The 22,828-nt window shown below is 34.5% G+C and overlaps 1 long non-coding RNA gene across 2 annotated transcripts in view; it reads right to left on the bottom strand.

Annotated features, from left to right (window-relative positions):
* Window positions 1-22,828, bottom strand: part of LOC145266526 (uncharacterized) — a 523,894-nt gene that overhangs the window by 353,691 nt on the left and 147,375 nt on the right. Inside the window, exon 2 of one of the 2 annotated variants that reach the window (XR_013864732.1) lies at window positions 18,517-18,711. The exons of the other annotated variant lie outside the window; for it this stretch is intronic. This is a non-coding gene — a long non-coding RNA (uncharacterized LOC145266526). Of the gene's footprint in view, window positions 1-18,516; window positions 18,712-22,828 lie in introns of those variants that run through there. 2 annotated transcript variants of the gene reach the window in all.

Raw genomic sequence — 22,828 nt, forward strand, 5'->3', positions numbered from 1 at the left:
ATCTCGGTTTTTTCTAGGAACTAATCGCTCGCCCTGCATAATGTTTGACGCTTACCAAAGGTGGATCTAATAGACACTTATGTATTGGTTTCACTACGGATTCAACCTTGGTCGTTAAACCCATTAGCGACACTTACCACTATGCAAGTTATACATTTGAAATCTAATAGTTTTGTACTTATTGAAGTTATTCTGTTGCTTGAAGCATACACACAGGCCGGAAGCTTTCTCATAAATGCATTAATGCCCAAAACTTGAGGATAAAAGAACGAACATAAACGAGAAAGCGACAGATACAAAATACTATTATATAATTAATTACGATTGCAAAGTCCATGTCGCGGCTTAGATCTTTGGTGAGATTTCATTTTATTAAATTATTGATTTCGTCCATTTCAAACTTTTTTTTTTCTACTATAATGAACTCTTGAATTTTATCGTTTAAAATCTAGCTAACATTTTTTTTAATCGAAGAGGCATCGTTTTCTTTTTCGATACATCTTCGTATCAGCGCGAACAGCTCTGTCGGTCTGATGGAATATCGGTCCGTGTCAGTTTTAAATATATAATGTCTTAAGAGAGACTTGTTTTAGAAATAAATATTCAGAAAGATTGCACTATCTTCAGTAATAAAAAAAAATAAAAATAAAAAAACTCAAACGTAACATTTACAGACTTGATTTCAATGGATTTCCGACCGTGTTAAAACACGTTAGTGTTCGGTGGAAAAAAAAACCCCTCCCAAACATGGTCGTTTTAAAGTTCGATATAAACAAGTATCTGTCATCCAATCTCGTGAATTAGTCGTAGTTTGCAATATACTCATTATGCAGTAAAATATTAGAAAGTAAAGTTCAAAGAGAACACACAACGTTTGTTTGAAAAACTGAGTGCATCCCATTTACATATTTGCCAAACTTTTGTTACCTCACGTGACCACCAATCCATAAATAGCAAGAGCGGCCATTTTGTTTTTTTTTCTTTAAATCCCTTTTCTCAAACGGACAGCGCCTTCTGCCAGGTTAGGATTGCACTACCTTTTAATCACATTCCATCATATAACTGAACAGATCACTAACCATCATTCTTGAGTAAAATTTAGCCTTAGTATAAAACGTCACAACATGCATGAAGCCCGGATTGATCAGGGACTTATTTGATCTTCTCGGATACCAGGTCAGAGATTCACATCTGAATCTACCGGCAGTGTTTGACCTATATTTTGTCTCCATCACTAATTGTTACATACCATAAGAGGTAGCGTCGGACCCTACTTTGGTTCAAATGTCCATGTGTTCGCTGACAGCTGTGCACGATCTGCGTTCATCGTAGATGATGCATGTCTACGGGAGGAACCAGATCCACACATGGATAAATGTCGCCTCAAGTATGAAAACCGCATGAAACACGCCGACCGGATAAAAAAAATATCCTCAGCAATACTTACATGTCAGGTTGTCTAGCTTTCAAATGGCTTTTTAATAAAGCTTCAGTTTAATATATTTATACAAGATCTCTTGCGCAGTGACTTGCGAAAATACCGTTGAGCAATGGTGCTCGTGTTTTACATATTTTCTTGCCTTCTTTTTAAACATTTGTAAATTGATTTTTAATATTTACTTCATGTTCATTTGAAAAGTTTCGCATTAATGACAAGATTATATGTTCTTGTTATTACGAGTTATTAATTCACTCAATGTAACCATTAGTCATCAATAGGTTAATACTTTCCTGGGGTAAATATCGAGGCATAACATGGGACTACAAACTGCCTTTTAACCGTCGAAAATACAAACCACCTTTGTATTAACTGGATATATATATATATATATATATATATACACACGCACACACACACACACACACACAAACTTTGGACCAAAACCCTTTTTGCCGTCGTCCTTATTTTTTTTTCTAACATCGTAAAAACTTTGGCCGCAGATTAGATAACTTAGGAAACCCGATTTGTTTAATACATCGACATTCCCACAATAATTGGTGATAAGTATTCAAGAAAGCGCACTTGAAATCAAATTTAAACTACCAGTGTTCCACAATAACTGCATTAAACTGACTGCATAGTATTTAAAAGACAATTGCGACGAAGCATATCGTTCGAAAACCACAAATCAGTTACAGAGTCGATACGGTATATCTAGATGACTATACGCGTTTTAAGTACCAGTTAGCAACCCTGAAAGTTGCAATAAACAAGATTCTGATTATCGATTATTGACACTAATTGAAGACATTCCGATACAAAACCTATCCAAGAACACTACCAGTTTGATGAAGTACTTTCATGTAAAAATTCATAAAAATCAACTCAGCTGTTTTCGAGCCCATAGAGAACTAACTCATACACACAAACAGTTCCTTTTAGTAGTTAATTAAACTTTAGTCGATGTTTGTGTCAACTATGGACACTTAATTCACATTTTTTATTCATGTCAAAAAGAGTCTAAGACCCTGGTCAACGCATATGTATTAAGTAATATGCACTCCACTGTGTAGAGTAAGCACTGTTTAATATTGGGATAATAAATTTAAAATTTGATGGTATTAAATATATGTACCCGTATGCAGTACAGGATGACCCGATAAAAATGTTATTCAGTTTAACGAAACAACTAAAAGCCCTACATGGAAGACAAATTGATTTGCATACGACTAAAGCTATATACTATTTTGCTACCCTCTTAAAATAGAATAATCAATGAAGGAACGAAAATCTGCTTTGACACAAGTGTGGCAATATGAAATGAAGTTGCAGAAAAAAAAACCCTAAGGAAAAACAAAAAAGTTCTACAATAACTTAAAAAAAAACAAAAAAAACAAGACAAATGTTACAACGGCAAAAAACAAACAAACAAAAAAATAAACAAAGATATGCTACGACCATAAACAAAGGGAGAAAGACAAACTGAATATAAACTGAAGATTAAAAGACAGGCTGGACAACACAAAATGCAAGACATACGGGCTGAAAATAAACCAGAATATAGAGCAGACATTCTTAGAACTAACCAAAGAAAAACAGACTAATGGTATTAGAACAAAAAGAGAAACCGATTGATTACGGTAAACATTAAACAGGAAGTCACATGATTGATTGATTTTTTTACGGCATATCCACCTTTTTCAAGTTATTTAATGCCGAATCTAGTTATTTTGAGGAACGATTTTTAATGGAGTATATTTTTTTTTAGTCAGCTTCTATTTAACCCATAGTTTGGACCCTAACAGGTACTACCACTCCGGGTCAGAGTGGACCTGGGAGCAATGCCAATTAAAGGGTGGCTCCACACTCCCCAAGTCCCGCAAAGTGGGGTCTCACCATCGAATATAGTTTTAGGTCATATCCAGGACCGGAAATCACAGGAAGCAATATCTTTTTTACAAAAGGCTATTGATAATTTCATTTACGACCCAAACGAAAAAGAATATATATAAAATATCGTTATTTAATATTTTCAGCTTAAATTTAATCGAGAAATATGAAAACTAAAATTAGCATGGAAAGTAACAACATGCCAAGGAATAGATAGACTGAAATAATGGCAAGCTTTAAAAGCGGGAGGAAATAGGAATATCTGTCTTACTAGAAAAAAACATGCTAGTTTTACTTTGGTGTCTTTAAACCGACCCCCCACCTTTGCTCATGAGACTGTTTAAAGAAAATCTTTATCAAATCATTGTTCAAGACATATCGTCTATTTTAATAAAAAATATTGCTTCCGAAACGATCGTACACTATTGATTTTGTTTTCCTTGTGAACTGATTCAAAACCATGAATCATTTTCATCAATATTAAAGTAGCTCTAAGATATTAATGCGCATCGAACTTTTATGTCTACATTACAACGAGCAGTGTTCTTTTAATGGTAAGAATACATTTACTATTACATTAAACTGCTCTTTAGACTCTAGGTCTAATTCCCTATACACGAACGCATGTACATTTTTTTTTATACAAACGCTTGGGGAATTTAATTAGCTTTAATTGCACGGTGCGAATGCGGTATTCTGGCGATTTGTGCGAGCCAAGAGTAGTGAAAGTCTAAGACATTTTAGAAAGTATAGCCTACGCCCAAATTTATTATGGAATTCATCCTTTAGTTATTTTTCATTTTTGCGTTATAAATTTGTAAATTTCATGCAATAAACAAGATCAGTGTAGTATCTGTTCTTATGCTACAGTTCACCTTTTTCTGTCCTCGGTCAGTGGAGGAGAAATCCATGACAGAGACAATTTTTAATTTTATTCCTGTCAAGAGTGCCGCTTTTATGGAGAGCTGGGTTTTCTCTACATAAAATTATTTGTCTTACTGTCCTCGTTAAGAAACATAAAAAATTGATCTTGTCCGTTTGTGAAAAGTCCATTTCTTGCTTCGAAAATAATTCACATAACCCGCGAATTACATAACCTGTTAATATTTTTTTCTAAAACTAAAACTCTTAAGCCAGAAAACACCGCTTTCATATTTCCTGCCTTTAGATGAAAAAAATGTTCATTGAAAGTCAACAAAATGCGATTTTAAATCCGTTAGACTTAGTGATGCGATTTAAAATGTCCCGTTATACGAACGAAGATTAAAAAAAAAAAACTGAGTCGACACGAAGTATTAACTGAATCAGAAAACGAGGTGAATCCGACACTAAAGGCTGTCCGGGAGAGATTAACGTTAAAAATGGCCTAAACAACATAATTGCTGTCATGTACGTAAGAACATTTCTTAAAAATTCAAATTATTCTACAGAAAATAAGTATATTTTTCCTTAATTCGCTGAAAGTCAAAATAAGTAACCTCTTTATGCCTGTTATCGATGTAGCACCCGGTATTGGGTTTATGAATTTGCATATCATTAAAACTCGATTTACTGGTGACAGAATTGGGCAAATGTTTTCATTGTAGAGCGAAGTACAAACCAACGTCGGGTACGACACTAGTATAAGTGTAATTTGTACGGAAATATCTCTTTAGCAAAATTACATAAACGTAAAGTTCATTAGATTCGAGATTATACTTGTCAGACATGAATACATCGATGGTACTAAATAAACCTATCGTGATAATGTATTGTGGAAGAAAAACAGAACAGTGGCTTAGTCGAAAATAAATATTGAAGCGTAATCAACTGGTTACATTTAACGGTACGACAAAAGGTAAAGCCTTCGTGGTAAGAAACATGAATAGAGATGAATTCAATAAAATGTGTTTAAACACGTAGTTACAATGCTGATAAAATTTATTTTTATTGCTATGACTAAATATGAAATGAATGCATTTTGAATGTTATTTTGCGCATTTAATTAGTTTTAAAAATCGATCTTTTCTCTACAGTTACATACATGTAAATTTGTGTGCCAGTTCGTTCCTTATCGACTTCGAAACCGTTATTTGAATTTATCATTGGTAAAGCTATTTTTTCCAAATCCTCGCTTAGCAACAATGATAGAACAACGGGCCGTGAAAATTATGTGAGAAAGTTGATAGCGGGTTTGTTTTAGTTTTACATGACGTGCTCTGTAGGTTCAAACTTCGCACGTGAATATTTTTTTCATTGTTTGGATGTGTGGTTTACGGCATATCAACCCTTTTCAGGTTATCTAATGCGCAACAGTGATTTTGAAAACTAAGTTTTTTTTTCAAGTCGGTTTCTATTTAACCCATAGTTTGGACGCTATCAGGTACCTCTCCGGGTCAGAGTGGACCTGGGAGTAATGTCAAAGGTTCCACACTCCAAATCCCGTATGTTGGGGCCTCACAATCTGATATAATTTAAGCTCATATCAAGGGGCTCTTTTTCATTAACTGCAAACATTTTATAAGACTTGAAAATGTACGTGTATTTGTTTTATGCATGACGTGGTCTGTAAGGTTCCAAACTCACGTACATTTCTGGCGGTTTTCGTTAACTGGAAAGGATTTCACGGATTTCGACGACTAAAAAATATAGGAATGTTCAATATTTGTTGATCATTCATTCCCGGGCAACGTCGGATCTCCCTGCTAGTACATTCTAAAAGCAATCCATCCGTTTTTTTTTTTTTAGTCTGCAGCTATTGATTAGAGTTGATTGAAAATTGAATTAACATACGCATGCACGATCTGAAGGTTCTATCTGTTGAAGATACTCATAATGCGACGCTCTGAGAACGCAACCGCCATCAGGGACGTGCGTCACTTCAGAAATGTCATTAAATTCCTGGCAAAAGTGCTTCAATTTAGAAAAAAATAAATTCTGGAGCTCTAAATGTCGCTCGTTTTAATAATACAACTTTCTTCTTCCGGGCTCAACATTCTTTAGTTAAAAAAAAAAAAAAAAAAAAAAATAGGAGGTAATGATTTAGGACCTAAACTCGTAGGTTCTGCTCTGGCACAAGTAAGGTATTATTCGTGAAGGCACCATGTTTAACTTAAAATCTTAAGCGGCCTACGATTCTTTAGTTTAGATTATAGTTTATATTTAAATAATATTCATATCTGCCTGTCAATATTGTCAGTTTGAAGTTTGGCCTCTAATTCTTAGATGAACATTTATACACTCCTTTGTACCTGGATTGGACCGAAAATTTTCAATGGAGTTTAGATCAGGGATTGAGCGGGGGAAGTTCACTAATTCTTTTCTTCCAGCTAACACACCGAAAGTTTTGACGTAAGGCATGAGACATTGTGATTTGTGCCTAAATCCAAACGTAGATTCCATGAGCAAGGCTTCCTTCTTGGAACTGCCCGCCAGTGGAACTCTGCCGCTTGCCCGTTTCCCCCCCACCTGACTACAACTTGGACGTCTTCAAGTCCAACATAAATTCCTGACAAACCGCCTCCTTATGTGAGACACTATCAAAACCCAATACTAATGATTACTACAATACTATCTCATTGATTACTGTACACGCAATAACCCTTATCCCTGAGTGGCCTTCGGGCCTTGATAAGTTGTAACCCCCATGTAAAAAAGATTTCATCACTTGGAAGGTTATTAAATCTTCTAGATGGGTTTGGTAAACTTTATCCAAGGTGTTAAAATAATTGGAGGCCATTCTGCCCTCACGTGTACACCATTCGGTTCCTGGAAAAAAAAACTATGAGGCCCCAAACCATTACGCTCCCGTCTTAAAATTTTATCGTTATGCCCATACAACCAGGATCAAATGTCTCCTTTCCTACGCTGTCGTTTAAATTGTGAATGCAATGACTGAACACGCATATGGAATAAATTAATCTTCATTCTATACATTTCATTTTCCCTATAAATAATCCATCATTTAGTCGTCTTTCTGGCTTCATATGCTAGTCGCATTTCCATCATAAAACGCGTAGATAAAATGGTCATATCTGTCAGAATATCCGTTGTTTTGTATATGAACTTCTGGATTTTATCTAAAATCGCCTTCAAGTTTTTTTTTGTTCTTGCTGTTGAGACCTGTTATTTTTTGTTCATTATTTTATTGTTCCCAATACGGAATCAATATTTCTCACGTTCACTTTAGCTAATCAACATATCTTTATGGCTATTTATCAATTGATGTTAACCCTATGCTATCTGATTTGTTAGAGTTAGATCAGTAATTAATGAATATCACAGTGTGATGTTTTGATGAAATTATCGATACAAATTGGATTGTGAATATTCAAATATAAACTGGCGCATCTTATTACTGATAGATTCAAGTTATATATACTATCATTTCAGCCCGACCTTGCCCGGGTGTTTCGAGGTGTATATTGAGAAAAAAAGTGGTAGCAGGAAGGCATGCTCGCGAAGGAGGAAGACAACGGGAAAAAACGTGACACCTTTGCTGTTACGACCACCGCCAAACCGGAAGTGATGTAGGTTTCAATTAAGGCTAGAAAAACGAAAGGAGGATGACTTGAAAATATCGGCGAAAATAGAAATCCCCCTGTAGAAAAGTGCCCAGTTAAAGATTAAGATATTAAAGATTTTAGTCCATTTTTCGATATTTGTCGTTTGAAATGTCGAAGTTCCAAATGATACTGATCATAAAAATCAGTCGCCTCAGTCGAAAGTTTTACGCATACATACATTTATATATTGGTAACTAAAAAAATTCGACCCAAACCGATTAAAAAGCTTGCCCTATCTCTGAAAAACCTTTATGTAAATGGTCAAATGTTTAGACCAGGAATTGTGCGAGTAATTTGGTAGAAACCGCAGGTCAATTTTTTTTAAAACTTTTACCCCTATTATGACCCTTTGCATCTGTTTGGGGCTCAAATCAAGTTAGATCCATGTCAAAGGAACCAATAACTAAAACTTCAAGTGTTTAGACCCAAAATTGTCAGAGTTTGGTAGAGTTCTCAAAGGTCAAATCGTTGAACATTGATTAGATTTCGGCCGGAAGGGGTCAAAGATTTTCCCAAATCACAGTACCCTGTATATCAATTTAGAGTCTGTAGACTTAAATTGACAGGGTTCTTGCGTAGGGAAATGTACATACAGAGACACATTCACTATGTATGCTGCCGCGTGTAAATGGTTAATTAAAATTGAATATGAATGCATTTATAAGTGTGGGTAAATATATAGACAAATCTAGATATACATTTATTTGTAGACGCATACACAGGTAAGTGTAATATATATATATATATATATATATATATATATATACACACACAATATAATATAAAGCTGAACGTCTATGTGTGTGATCACGAATAGGCTCCTATTTGGAGGTAGTATTCTAGAAAACTGATCACATGATAGATGTATCGACACACAGGAATGGGCATGTCTGATCTGGCAGAACGGTGGTTCATTAAAATTGTGGGGTTTGCGTACGCGCCTGGTCCACAAAGTATGGAAATAAAAAATTTAAAAAATCGTTTACAAGTGTTTTTGATAGATGTACATAATACTTTAATAAGTATGGTTTAACTTAAATAGGGATGGTATAAAATTGTGGGATCTGCGTTCGCGCCTGGCCTGCATAGAATGGAAGTATGTCACAAAGTTTAACAAGTTTTTTTTTTTAAATATAGATCCACAAAATATTGTGATAAGTATTTCAGTGTAAACAGGTATGGTATAATAAATCATCGGGCTCATCTATTTTTACTTTCATATTTTGCTTTGGTTTTGATACCGCAAATTCGAAGTTTTCTCTCTGCAACCCTTCCTTTTCATAACCTATCATGCTTTCATAAATCAGTCCATTTTCTGTAGGCTGTTTTTTAACCCAGTTCACGACGGGTACTTTTGCTAGTGTGTAATATATATAAATATATATATATGTATATATATATGACTAAACAGATTTAGAGTAAAGGTGTTGCTTTGTTAAAGAAAACACATTAGGAACTCATTGTTGATGACTTCTTAAAAGATCTGTTAATATCTTATGTTTTTATATTGATGGTGTGGGTGTCGGTCGAGTAAAAGAAAATGAAGATATTCTGTTGTCATCCAAATATGGCGTCTTACGTGTATTCTGGGTTGCTCTTTCGATGTGAATGGAAATAAATTTCAAGCCCTAAAAAGTTGAAATATCTCCGATGTTGATTTTCAAATCAATCAATTCACTTCCCAAAAAATGCGCGTAATATATATATATATATATATATATATATATATATATATATGTGTGTGTGTGTGTGTCTTCCTCCTAGATGCGTGTCCAAAGGAAGACTGGGGGGTGCATCTGTCCATGTGATGCATTGCGCGACTAGATACCAACTTGAAAATTCATATACATGTATCAATATGCATATACACATTACAAGATACAAACACGTGCGATTCAATACTATAGACTTTTCGTAAGTTTTGCTCCCATTAATTTTAGTCGTGTGCAGTTAGCGCATCGATTTTTAGTATTGTTACTCAACATTTATGTCGGACGACTGTAAGTATTTGTCATGGAGGTATATGGTGTTGTATTGCACTCGTCAGCTAAACGACAGGTTATTCGCCTCCCCTCCTGTCATCCATTTTTAACCAATAAAAATATAAACACACAAGGGCTCAAAGTAAACGAAAGCGATAAAAAGAATCGCTCCTGATGAAAATCAGATGCACCGATGAAAAGCGCTACAGATTATGGTTGAACAACGTTTGGGCGCCATTTTATATATATATATATATATATATATATATATATATATATATGCCAACTGAAATAAAGACCGCTCGGCGAATGGAAAAGATGTTAAAAAAAAAATCGAAGAGAATAACCGTCGTGTTAAATCAGACGTGCTTGAATGACCTGCCGCCAAAATACACACCTATTTACCTACTTTCCTTGCGGTAGATTAAACAGTGTATAGAAAGTTTAATTTAAAATACCAGAAGATGAAGCAATTTGTTAGTATATAAGATTGCTAAGCATACAAACGTAAAACTTGTTCAAAGGAAATAGTTTGTTAAATAACTAAGCCATCACCGATATAAAGCGCCCCCCCTTTTGTGCTGCATGCGAGATGACGCCACAAGAAAAAAAAGTGAAGAAATGATGAATGTGAGAAGTGAAGGGTCGACGTTGCCGTCACATTTTCGACGAGTTTCAGAAAAATCTGATGGATCAAAGGCTATGGGGCAAGAAATGTCATTTTTGGCTATTTGAAGGCATTTTGGACCTCTTGAGCATCTGGGGACGCTGACTCCCAGTGTAAATGGATAACTGCAGTTTCAAGCCTGTGTGTATTTTTGAATGTTTGTGGCCTTAACATAGATGGTAACGAATAACGCTGAAGAGTCATAAGTTTTAGTTTTGGTGTATGCCTATAGCACTAGTCATTTAGGTTTTAACCTCGGACAACTATTAAAAAAAAAAGTAACCGTAAACGCATTCAATTTTCTGAGTCTTACGTCTAATGCTCGATCGTGGAAATAGATAAGATAGCATATATAGATATATATATATTAGTGGTGAAAATACTCGGAAACCGTGAAATAAATATTTAACCGAAACACCGACAATGTTAACTGAGTGATAACCTCACTCAACTCAAGAACAAGTAATGTTACGACTCCCGAGTTTTGATTCACACTGACTAGAAAGCAGAACCTGCTTACCGGAAATTAAGTCAGGAATAGTTAATCGCAAGAATCTGTCGGGGTGCCACCACAACAGTTTAATATATTTATATTTAATCCAGAGATTTAAAGTCAAGATTTTATTATTTAAAACAACGGATGTATTAAAAATAATCTTATTTCCACAACGCATGAAGTTTCAATAATGGCTTACAGAGGAAGAGGTTCGTAAAATCGTTGATGAATAAACATTTTTCTAATTAGCAGAGATTTAAATGTTACCTGATTTAACTTATTACTTAAATATAGAAAGAGTTCTGCAATACAAGATTTGCATATATTCGAACGTTTCTTAGAACCAGCAGGCCCGGACGCCCTTCTGCTACTTATAACTAAAGCAAAGCTGTAAAAGATATGTTGAGGTTTGAAGAAAAGAGTTTGGAAGGCATTGTATCATTGATAGAATCAAGGAATTAAAAGAATGTTAAAAATATATTAAAGCAATAAACGAATCATCGCGAAATTAAAGATTTTAAATGTGAACAAAAAATAGAATGCAAATATCAAGGTGAATTAAAAAAACAAACAAAAAAAAACAGACAATTGATCAAAGCATAAACAACCGCGTCATTCTGATTTTTTTCTTGGACGCATGGACTCCTTGGTGATATTGGCTTCTCATGCTTGGGCGATTTTGAAGTACAAGTCGCTGACAACTCAAGTGGCAAGTCGAAATCGCTTCGCTTAACTCGCATGTTTCACTTAAAGAAAAAGTGTCGTAACAGAGTCTAGAATCAAGCGTGTGTATATGACTGCAAATATATTGTTAAGCGGTTTTCTATTATCCGAGAAAGATTAGGTGTTACACCTAACCAGTGTATTTGGTCAACAAACAACGAAACGGCGTTTCATTATGCTAAAGTGGTCAGTGAGAACGCCAATAAAACAATTGACAACTTAGTTTATTAGACAGCTTTCATTCTTTATTGAATGATTATGGTGGTAGGTTCACTGAAAATTACTCAATAGAACACTACTTATAAAACCTTATTTTTGCAAACGAATTAATTATAGTTAAAAAAAAAATGTTTATATACATTTTAAGGTGTACTAAAACTCATACATACAAACGGAGTGGGCGCCGTGATTTGGCCAAGCATAAAATATGCTTAAATTTATCCAGATTTCGTATATATTATAGAGTCGTGATTTCCAAAGTAAAAAAAATATTTTAGTGCTATCAGATTGAATCGAAACCGAAATTGTAGCATTCCAAGCTGGTAACGTTAGCACTGTACCAACGTTACACATAAAATGATTAGAAATTAATCAACTCAATTAAGATGTACAACATTATTAACGATATTTTTATTTTTGACCCCCTTAAAAAGAATTAACCCGCTAGAACACCATAAAAGAACGGTCCGTAAAAAAAAAAAAAAAAAAAAAAAAAAAAATCCAAGGCCCCTTGCCCTGCAACATAGTTTCGGAGTGAGCTGGGTTCGAATATGTGGGGAGACTGACAGACAGCGCAAACCAAGCTTCTATCTTTACATCATCAGCGCTCTGATCCCCATCTTGCATCAAGTGAAATGGATGGCTTTGGGAGGCTCCATGTTTTGACAAGCTTCTGGGTTTGACCATTACTCCCGATCTGAAATGGAACACGTACATAAGGTACGCTGGGTAGATGGTGGGATCCTTCCACCGCTCCAGAGAATATCTCACTACTGATGCAATCTGTATAAAAGCCAAGTACGTCCAAAGATCGGGTACTGCTACCACATCTGGGGAGGAGCTGCTAAGAAAAAAAGCCTATCCTACCTTGACAGGGTACAAAAACTTCGTAGCTTAGTGGAAGATGCCCTTTTCTCTTCCCTGCAGCATCTCTCGCACAGAAGAGCCTGTCTGTTTTATCGTTATTTCCACGGCAAGTGCTGTCTGACCTCAATCTCTCGACCCCCCCCCTCCTCGCCAATCTTTCACGAGAAACACCAGTCCGGCTGAAACTACTGCCAATAATTTTCCCCACTCTTTATCTGTGCCTAAATCAAAACGTAAATTTCATGAGCGGAGCTTTCTCAGAAGTGCATGTCTGTGGAACTGTTTGCCTGTTTCCCACCTTACTACAACAACTTGAGTGTCTTCAAGTCCAACATAAACAAATTCCTGACAAACCGCCCTCTTAAGACTATCAAATCTCCAATACTAATGATTACTACAATAATATCTCATTGATTACTGTACACGCAAAAACCCTTGTCCCTGAGTGGCCTCCGGGCCTTGATAAGTGGTGACATCCATGTAAAAAAAAAAAAAAAAAAGATATATATATATATGTATATATCTATATATATTACACACACTGCTAGAGTATATTTCTAATCGATTCCAAAATGCCTTGGCCGAATTCTTAAAATTTCACACGAATGTACCTACAGTGTTCTTAAGTTTTGAATCATAATGCTTCCGATATGTATCAAAAATAAAATTCGCAGCAATTTAACCAAGAAAAAAAAAGTTAAAGTTTAACCAAAGTTTACACTTTTATACAGACTAACCGCATAACATCACAAGTGCATTTGAGAAGCTGCATCACTGAATGAGCAGAAAAGCGTCGCCTATAAAATAAACTCTAAATGGTTTTAAATGACAGCGGCGCGTTCGAAACAAATGCTTCTTTTTAGAGCACAATTGAGAGACTTTTGTGCTATTAACTTTGAAGTAATTATGCATGACCATTTTCAGAAAATTAACAATACTTTGTTAAGGCATGCGCGTTCAGAATGAGCGTGTCTGTTTAGAGCATAATTAGACCGATTCCTATGCATTTTCAACCAAGTCAAACCATTAAATATTTTTATAAAAACAGAAGTGCCTAAACCGTTAAATTTGTATCACGTTTTATTGTGGGCTGCGGTGATACCCTTGAAGTTTCCTTCCAGTATATCCTCGTAGGCGTCCCTAACTAGAACAGGCAATCGATGGATGTGGTTTAAAATGGGTTATTTTACAGATTTCAACGACAAAAAAAAACGCATTGAAGCGAGGAATGTTTGATTCCCATGTATTCCCGAACAAAGCAGAATATCACACATTTAATCGATAACAATACAAAACTTATAATTCTTTTCAAATCAAATGAGTTTTCAGTCAACTTATGCATTTAGTATAACTGTCGTTTTATGGTTTAATGTCATTAAATATTTATAGCATCGCGGTTTGCATTCAATCTCATTTGTATTCAGGTGTCAGTGTTTACATGACTGACTTGTTTCTATGGCGGCGCTGTTGCTTTGATCCGTAAAATACGCGTATTAATCGAGTATTATGTATATTTGTCCGAGATAGATGTTCGGGACGATAGTTTACAATTCTCAACGTTTTAATTCTACCATCTGTCATTCGGCTCTGCGAATCTGATTCGTCAAGGGTTAGTTTTTAGCCGAGGCTGCTATGTTCGATCCGCAAAATACCATTACCTTTTTTATATGCTGTATATTTGTAGGTTTGGAGATTCTAGTAACCAACTAGAAAGTATTGCATAACTGTTGGCTGGTAAATTGTGTCGGTAAACACTATTTGATGTATAATTTTAAATGTCAATCAATATACTTGTATTCTTATCTTTGTTTTCTGTATTCATTCCGCTACCTGAACTCTGGATAAATTGGTTTGCGACAATTTTATCCCCAGGGAATGCTTCCCATGAGCCATCACTAATTACCAGGTCTGCAAAAATTGACCTGTAGAAACGGCATTTTAAATTTAATTCATGCATATTGCAGTTAATTTAGTACGTATTGATGATTAACTATTCACCGATTGTCAAAACATTTTCTAACAATATTCCAACCCATCCGGACTTGAATAGTAACCTGCTTAGTCAACGGAAACAGAATCGTATAATGGTTGTCCTCACGCGGTGCTACTGAATTAAATACACGTCTCGCATTAAATCAAAATTATTTTATAAACAAGACTTGTATAAGCGCATTGAGAGACGGAAACAAACGGATAAATTAACTATTCTTATGAAGAAGCTGAGAAATTCACGGCATTTCTCGGGATTAGCGAATCTTCCATACTATTTTGTCATCGAAATTTGATTTTTAAATCGAATAATTGAAGGCCCAGCCCGGGGGACCCGAAAATTAGCTTATATGCCTCACTGAGATGGCCGTTCACAATACATTGTCAGTCTCCACTCAACCCTGGAGAACTTAGGCTGACTATACATTTTATTCATATATAAATGGTTTGCATTATTGCTTAACATGCAATAATTTGTTTTACTTAAAAAAAAAAAAAAAAAAAAAAAAAAAGTTATAGTTCAATAGTGCTTTAAGCAGAAACATTCATTTCATTGCGCCCCTGTCATATCCAAGAACTTACTGTCGATTTTATATGACTGGCCTTGTACATTAATAATGGCTTGAATTTAATTTCAAAAGGAAGTGGAATACCATTGTGCAATTTTGCTTTACATAGAAACATTCATCTCAAACGCGCAACTGCCATATCAAAGAACCTACTGATAATTTTATGTCTTTTTTTTGGGGGGGGGTCTAGTAAAAAAAATATTTCCAACGCGTTTATAATGGCATAATATGTAATGAATAAACCGGTCAAAAATACTTATGGAAGATATTCCGATACAACACCTATCTAAGAGCACTGGCAGATACATAATGTACATTTGACTGAAATTCCATTCCAGCCTTTTTTTTTATTTAAGTCTAATGAACGAATGCACAGACACGCAACCACAACGTTTCTTTTATGTAATAGGAAGATGAGCAAATAGACAGATGCAAAAACAGTTCATTTAAAAGAGTATATTGAATCAAACGTAAGCTGCACTCTTCAAGCATTTGTGCTCGCACTTTCGCTCCCCAGCTTTGAGCAATGTCAGCTATTGAGCTTCTTGGGGAAACGAATACAAAATGAATTATTGGAAACAACTGGTCTATAATTAAGGGTTTCGACAGGAATAAACTTTCCTTCATCTGTAGAGGAGTTGCTATCTTCTGGCAACAAGATATATATATATATATATATATATATATAAAAAGCTTGCGTTTTTCCACTTCTATTCACTTGTATTCATTTCGTACGCGAAAAGATTCGCGACAACTTCATATGCACTTTTCTGCTTTCACTTTTATGGCGTCACTTCGTTGATAGATTTTTTTTTTTTTTTTTTTTTTTTTTTTTTGCAAATTCGAATAAAGAAAGTTCGCCAATCCAAACCAGCACTGGCGCACAATAAAATAAAAATAAATTTTACTGATCGAGAGAGAATTTTTATCCATCGCAAATCGAGTAATATATATATATATATATTATCCTCATTATTAGTAATGGTTTCACCACGTTTCGGCAAACGTGTGTGCGGGCGCGCATTTTTCTACGCAATAATTGTCTATTTTTAGTCTACAGACTCGAAATTTGAAATACAGGGTACTGAGATTTGGGAAAATCTATGTGATCTGCTTTCGGCCAGAAATTTGGCTGTTAAGGGGGTCAAAGTGCAACGAGTTGACCTTTGAGAACTCAACCAAACTCCTCCGCGTAGTATAAACACATTAAATTTTATATAGGTTCCTTGGACATGAATCCAACTGGATTTGAGCCCAAAATAAATCTTAAGGGGGTCATAATAGAGGTCAAAGTTAAAAATATTGACCGTTTTTGTTTTTTTGTTCAGCAAATACCTCCAAACACGCGGGGCACCCATGCTAGTGGGTGGGTGGGTATATATATATATATATAAGCTGAATGTGTGTGTCTGGTCACGAATAGGCTTCTATATGGCTGACTATTTTAAAAAAACTGATTACATATGATATATGTCTCAAGACATAGGAATGGGTATGTTTGATCTGGCAGAATAGTGGTTCATTAAAATTGTGGGGTCTGCGTTCGCGCCTGATCCACAAAGTATGGAAATAAACTTAAAAACGTTTACAAGTGTTTTTTTTTTTATATAGATGTACATAATACTTTAAAAAAGTTTTAACTTAAATAGGAATGGTATAATAAAATTGTGGGGTCTGCGTTGCGCCTGGCCTCCACAGAATGGAAATAGGCACACTTTAATAAAGACTTCATATCTATCTGCGTAAGTATACTTTGATAATTATGTTTCAGTTTGAAGAAATATGGTATAATAAAATTATGGGGTGTTCATTCGCACCTGACTGCCATAGAATGGAAATATATCACAAAGTTTAACAAGGTTCTTTAATATAGATCCACAGAATATTGTGATAAGTGTTTCAGTGTGAACAGATATGGTATAATAAATTATGGGGTTTATCTATTTTATTATTACTTTCATTGTATTTTGCTTTGGTACCCTCAAATTCGAAGCTATCTCTTTATAACCCTTTTCATAACCTATCATAGTTTCATAAATCAGAGTCCATTTTGTGTAGGCTCTTTTTGAACCCAGTCAACGACGTGTACTTCTACAATATATATATAATCTGTATGCCTGCTGGCATTCAAAACTATAACATATCGTTATGAACTATGGATGTCATAGTCAAGAAGCTCATAAAAATTAGTCTAAGTGTTTACATTGTTTCACTTAATCATTTAACAACGCGCTACTAAAACAATACGATTTCTATTTGATAATTAATAAACACATGACAAGTTAAACATTGTGTACGTTATACCCCTACGCTTTATCTCCTGTCGTGTCGCATTGTGTTGTCATAATTTCCTATCTTTTCTGCTGTAACGTAGTGCCGCAAGCTATACGCAAATGCATACGAAATGACGTCATCGGTAGGGAAAGAATTTTTAAAGGTTTGAGACGGAAAATGCAGGCGAGATTACAGCGGCGTTGATGACGGTCTAGAAGACGTTCACGCGAAGAATGCTACAGCATTACGGATCGAATAAGTATATAAATGTTATACAAAGAAAAACGAGTTCTAGTGCTTTTGTATACTTTTTCTGCTCTGCGACTAAGGCTACAACGTGTTGGTTCCCGGACAATGTTACATTGTTTACTATAGTTTTTCCTTGATCCTTATTTAATAGAATGTTATTTGACGATTAAATGAAACTACTAATTTGCTTTATTTTGTCCTTCTCCAACCCCTACCCCCATTTTATAAGTTGGCTCTGTTAAGTTTTATAAACGCTAGAAATAGTTTATGCAGATCAAACAGACTGAGTGCTGTACATCAAGATTAAAAGATTTACGTCCCCAAGCGGAGACGTCGAAAGGCTAGTTTATCCACGTAGACATTTTATAATCTTTACATAATTTTGGATTTAGAAGTTTCAGATCATACGATCAATGAGGAATGAACTGATATGCAAACATGACACACGATGAAGTCTATATGGCAGGGTCTTTCAGTTTTTAAAAATACCTAATTCTTGACAGTGGTCGTTTTGAAGCGAATAAATAATCAATCGATTAAGGACAAATTTTAAAATAGTTTCCCTATATCATCAGAAGGATGAGAACTCATTTTCTTAAAAAAAAAAAAAAAAAAAAAATGAAAATCCGAAGAGTTGTTCCGTGTCTTCGCTCATGTGTGTTAAAACATAAATACGAGTATTAGAATTCAATAAATATTCGTTGACTTGTAGACTGAGAAATTTAAGAAACCAAACCTGCATGTAGAAATAGTTTTCATCTTATAGTAACGTTGATTTCCATAGTTAGAGTCATCACTCACCTGAAATAAAAAAAACATTAGTATGTACTATTAAATTACAATTATTCAATATATAACTATTCATATAGACAAATATTACAAATGCTACATTGAACATGTTAATGTTTCGGACAATTAGCTGGCAAGAACAATCAAAAATCTTCCTCAGGTGACGTAATGAAGCTTATGTATTACTGAAAGCATCTGGCTCTCAAACGGATTATATATTTAATTTAAAAAGGGAGGGTGGTAGTTTAAGTGACATTTGAAACTCCAGACATAGAAAGCGATACAGAGAGGGGAGAATGTCAACACTTAACAGGATAGAAGCGAGGAATATAAGGAAAGGGAGAACGTAAAAGAAATGAAAGGTAGCAACGGAAAAAGGGGATTAGTGTGATATATTTATATATATTAGATATATCGACATGCATACATTCACTATAATGACGAAGAGATCTTTCTCGAAATATATTACACGGACATACCACCAGACCGACTTTCCTAGGTAATCACTGTGCAAATATAAATATACTGCGTGTATGAAATATGAATATGCACACATGTATTTTTAAGTTGTATTAATTTCTCACCTGCTTCAGCTTGTGTCTTTCCGTTACTTCTGCATTGTACCGCCTTCTACAATTCCATTTAACTAAATTTTACTATTCGTAGTTTGCTGATATTTAAACAATTCTTGGTACTCATGCACTTATTGATCCGTGCTGAAATAACGTTATTACTTAAAAATCCATTCTTAACATGGGGGAGTTGTACCTGTTCTGTATTATAACCTTACAATTGAAAAAAAAATGTAAACTTGGAAATACGATTTAAAAATTAGCGCGGATCAGTAAGTACATTAGTACCCAATTCTTTTTCTATTTTATTCAAAATTTTTATGTCATTGCTTAATTAAGAAATCCGAACCGGTATTGCCCATGTGGTTATGGGACTGGGTGCTAAAAATTTGTCAAACTAAGTTGGGTATATAAACCATGAACTATCATTCCGAAATTCAATCGAAATTCGCTAGTTTGACAAGATACACCAACTTTCAAAATAACATTCAAGATAACAGAGGTCAGACTAAACCAAATTATAAAAGTCAAAAATTTAGAAACGTCAAACAATGAACTAGTTTAGTATTACAATATATGTCATGTTTATACAACCTAAATACTATAATTAACCTTATGGCAGCAATATAAACAAGTCGTTATTTTTTTTTCAGAAATTACTTCATTTAAATTATTTCCTAACACTTTACTTTATCTCGAAGGATTTTATTTTTTTTATATCAACATGTAACTGACCATTACGAGGTCACCACAAAAGTCAGATATCTTATTTCTTAACTCCAAATTTGAAACATTGAAAACTTACGACGTTGGGAGCAGTAGCTTTAAAACGACAGCGTTTTGTTTTTTATAGTTTACATTTCTACAATCACCAGTATTCGCATTGCAATTTTACCGGCCTATTTTGAAGCCTGGCTGGTTAAATGTTCTGACTGGTCTATCAGTCAAATCAGTGTCGTCACTTTTAAACCGACGTATCATCCCTTAATTGTAAGGAATTCAACTGCATCGGCTTCGTAAACCTTCGACTGGCGCCGGTAAAATTTGATAGGTTTATTTTTATTTTTTGTGTGCAGGAAACTCTACAGTTAAATTGTTTCAGACGCACGTCGATAACATGGGTCTGTTTTGTAGAGTCTCAGACCCTCAACAGAAAGTTGAAACGCCCGGGGGGGGGCAGACACCTTTTTACATGGTAGTCATCACTTATCAAGGCCCGGAAGCTACTCCGAGATAAGGGTTATAGCATGTACAGTAATCAATGGTGTAATATAGTAATCGTTATTAATGGAGATTTGACAAAGTGTCTCACTTAATGGGGCGGTTTATCAGGAATTTGTTTGACTTGAAGACTTCCAAGTTGTAGTCAGTTGGGGAAACAGGCAAACGGAAGAGAGTTCCACAGTCGTGTATTTCTAAGAAAAAAAACTTTGTTCATGGAATTGTATTATTAATGTAATTGTATTAATCAATTTCTAGTGTGAAAAATATGCATATTATATTGACAATTATACATTAATTTGAAGACATTTGTATATATATATATTTTTCTATAGATAACACCTAGAATGTATTTCAATTTGTTTGCCTCAGCCTATATCTTCATTCCAATTTTCCTCGGAAACTGGATCAATCTGATCAAAATTTGTGTTGATCCTTTGATAATCAGGTGAAGCGAACTAGGTATGTTACCCGTCCCATATACAGATTAAGATTTATAAAGATTAGTACTTAAAGAACTACGTAAAAGTTCAAAAATAGCACTCATTCCAATCAGTCAGATTCTAAAACGGTTTTCCATAATAAAAAAAAAATTATATTTTTTTAAGCGTTCCTCATTTCATTACAATAATGCTCTCATATAAAGTTATAAAAATATAGCAATTAAGCTACACAGAATATTCCGCATTTCATTCATGTTACAATTCGTCTGGCTTAAGGTTATGGTTATATTGCGTTTTTTATATACGCATATTCTATTGCATTTTTAGTTAGACAACCAGCTTCAGTTTCCACCGCGCCCCTCCTAATAATCCAATGGGCAGTTACTTGCAGGGCAAAGGCCCAGTTGACCTTACGTTCAAGCTGTTTTGTGTTTTTAGCGAGAAGCGTAGATATCTAGTAAGCTGAACTAGATTAAAACACACATATATATATAATTCAGGTGTATGTTTATTTTACTTATTTTCTATTTTTAATTTTAAAATTGTTTCGCTATCCTATGTACACAGTTGTTCGCTATTTCTCTCCTACAGTTTAATAGATGTTGCGGTTCTTTAAAGTATAGGATAGCACATTTTTCATGAAGGCATAATCTACATCAATCGTCGAGGTATCTATATGTGTTTGCTGGTCTTGTTTATATATATATATATATATATATATATATATATATATATATATATGTAGAGAGAGAGAGAGAGAGAGATTATATATTACAAATATTAGAATAAACTTATGCCAACCTAAAATTAAAAACAGGTTTAATATAGTTTTTATTATTGCTTACCAGAAATCAGATACCAGGTTTATTTATGCAATTCTTGAGACAATCTTCTAATTTCCCTAAGTAATACTCTACTTTAATTTAAATGGAGATTGTCTACCCCTTTTTACTAACATTCGACACTAGGTGGTTCATTTATAAGAATGATTATTTGAAAAGTATACTAAAATGGAATGGCGGCGGCAGTTTTGGAAAAGTACGTAGGGAGATGTAGAATTCAAAATCGTAGAATGTGTTTATTTTGAGGAAAAATAGCAAGTGAATTCTAAGCAAAGAAATTGAAAAGAAATTCCAATAAATTAAAACTGTAATACTTTAAGTTTGACGGAGTGACAGTTACAGTTGTGCAAATTTCATACAATCATACTATCCGGCAGGGTTTTGTGCAGAAAGTCATCCGATAAGTTTCAAAAACTGAAAACATCCGATCTTTAAAATAGCGTAACTTTTTGATAAAAAGAATTTCTACAGGATAAAAAATTTACATTACTCGGTATAAGGGAGATTAGAAATCATTTGCTTTTCTTTTTTAAGAAAAAAAAATAATCTGGTAGAACATTCGACTACAAATCAAATGATCTTCTGAAGCCTGGGTGTACATTTTTCTCATCAAGTTCAATTTACTATAAAAGGTGTACTATTTTAAATCGCCGAAAATCATTTCGTTTTCATATTTTAAAACGAACCATTAACTAGAAGTTGCTCTTATAGAGCATTTAGCGTCAAGCCCAAACATCTACTGGCGTGCTCTTGTAAACAAGTAGGCTGAATTTGATGAGCGAAATTACTTGCGAATTAGTCCACCGGAAAAATTACCCTTCATAATATCTAAGAGGATTGATTCTATAATACCTACAAAGTGGTTAAACATTACGACCGGCTAACACCGGGCTGCTAGGATTTTAGTAATATAGCTATTTTCTTTGATAACGGGAAGTTCGTAAGTCATGACGATTGGCTAAATTCATCCACCTAGGTCTAAGATTAATGTCACTTTAAAAATGCATGACTTTTTCAGCGCATTGTCATATTCAGTCAACCATAGCGCCAT

The sequence above is a fragment of the Euprymna scolopes genome, chromosome 41 (genome assembly GCF_053919585.1).
Source record: "Euprymna scolopes isolate OS-2025 chromosome 41, ASM5391958v1, whole genome shotgun sequence".
In the NCBI taxonomy this organism is placed as follows: Eukaryota; Metazoa; Mollusca; class Cephalopoda; order Sepiida; family Sepiolidae; genus Euprymna; species Euprymna scolopes.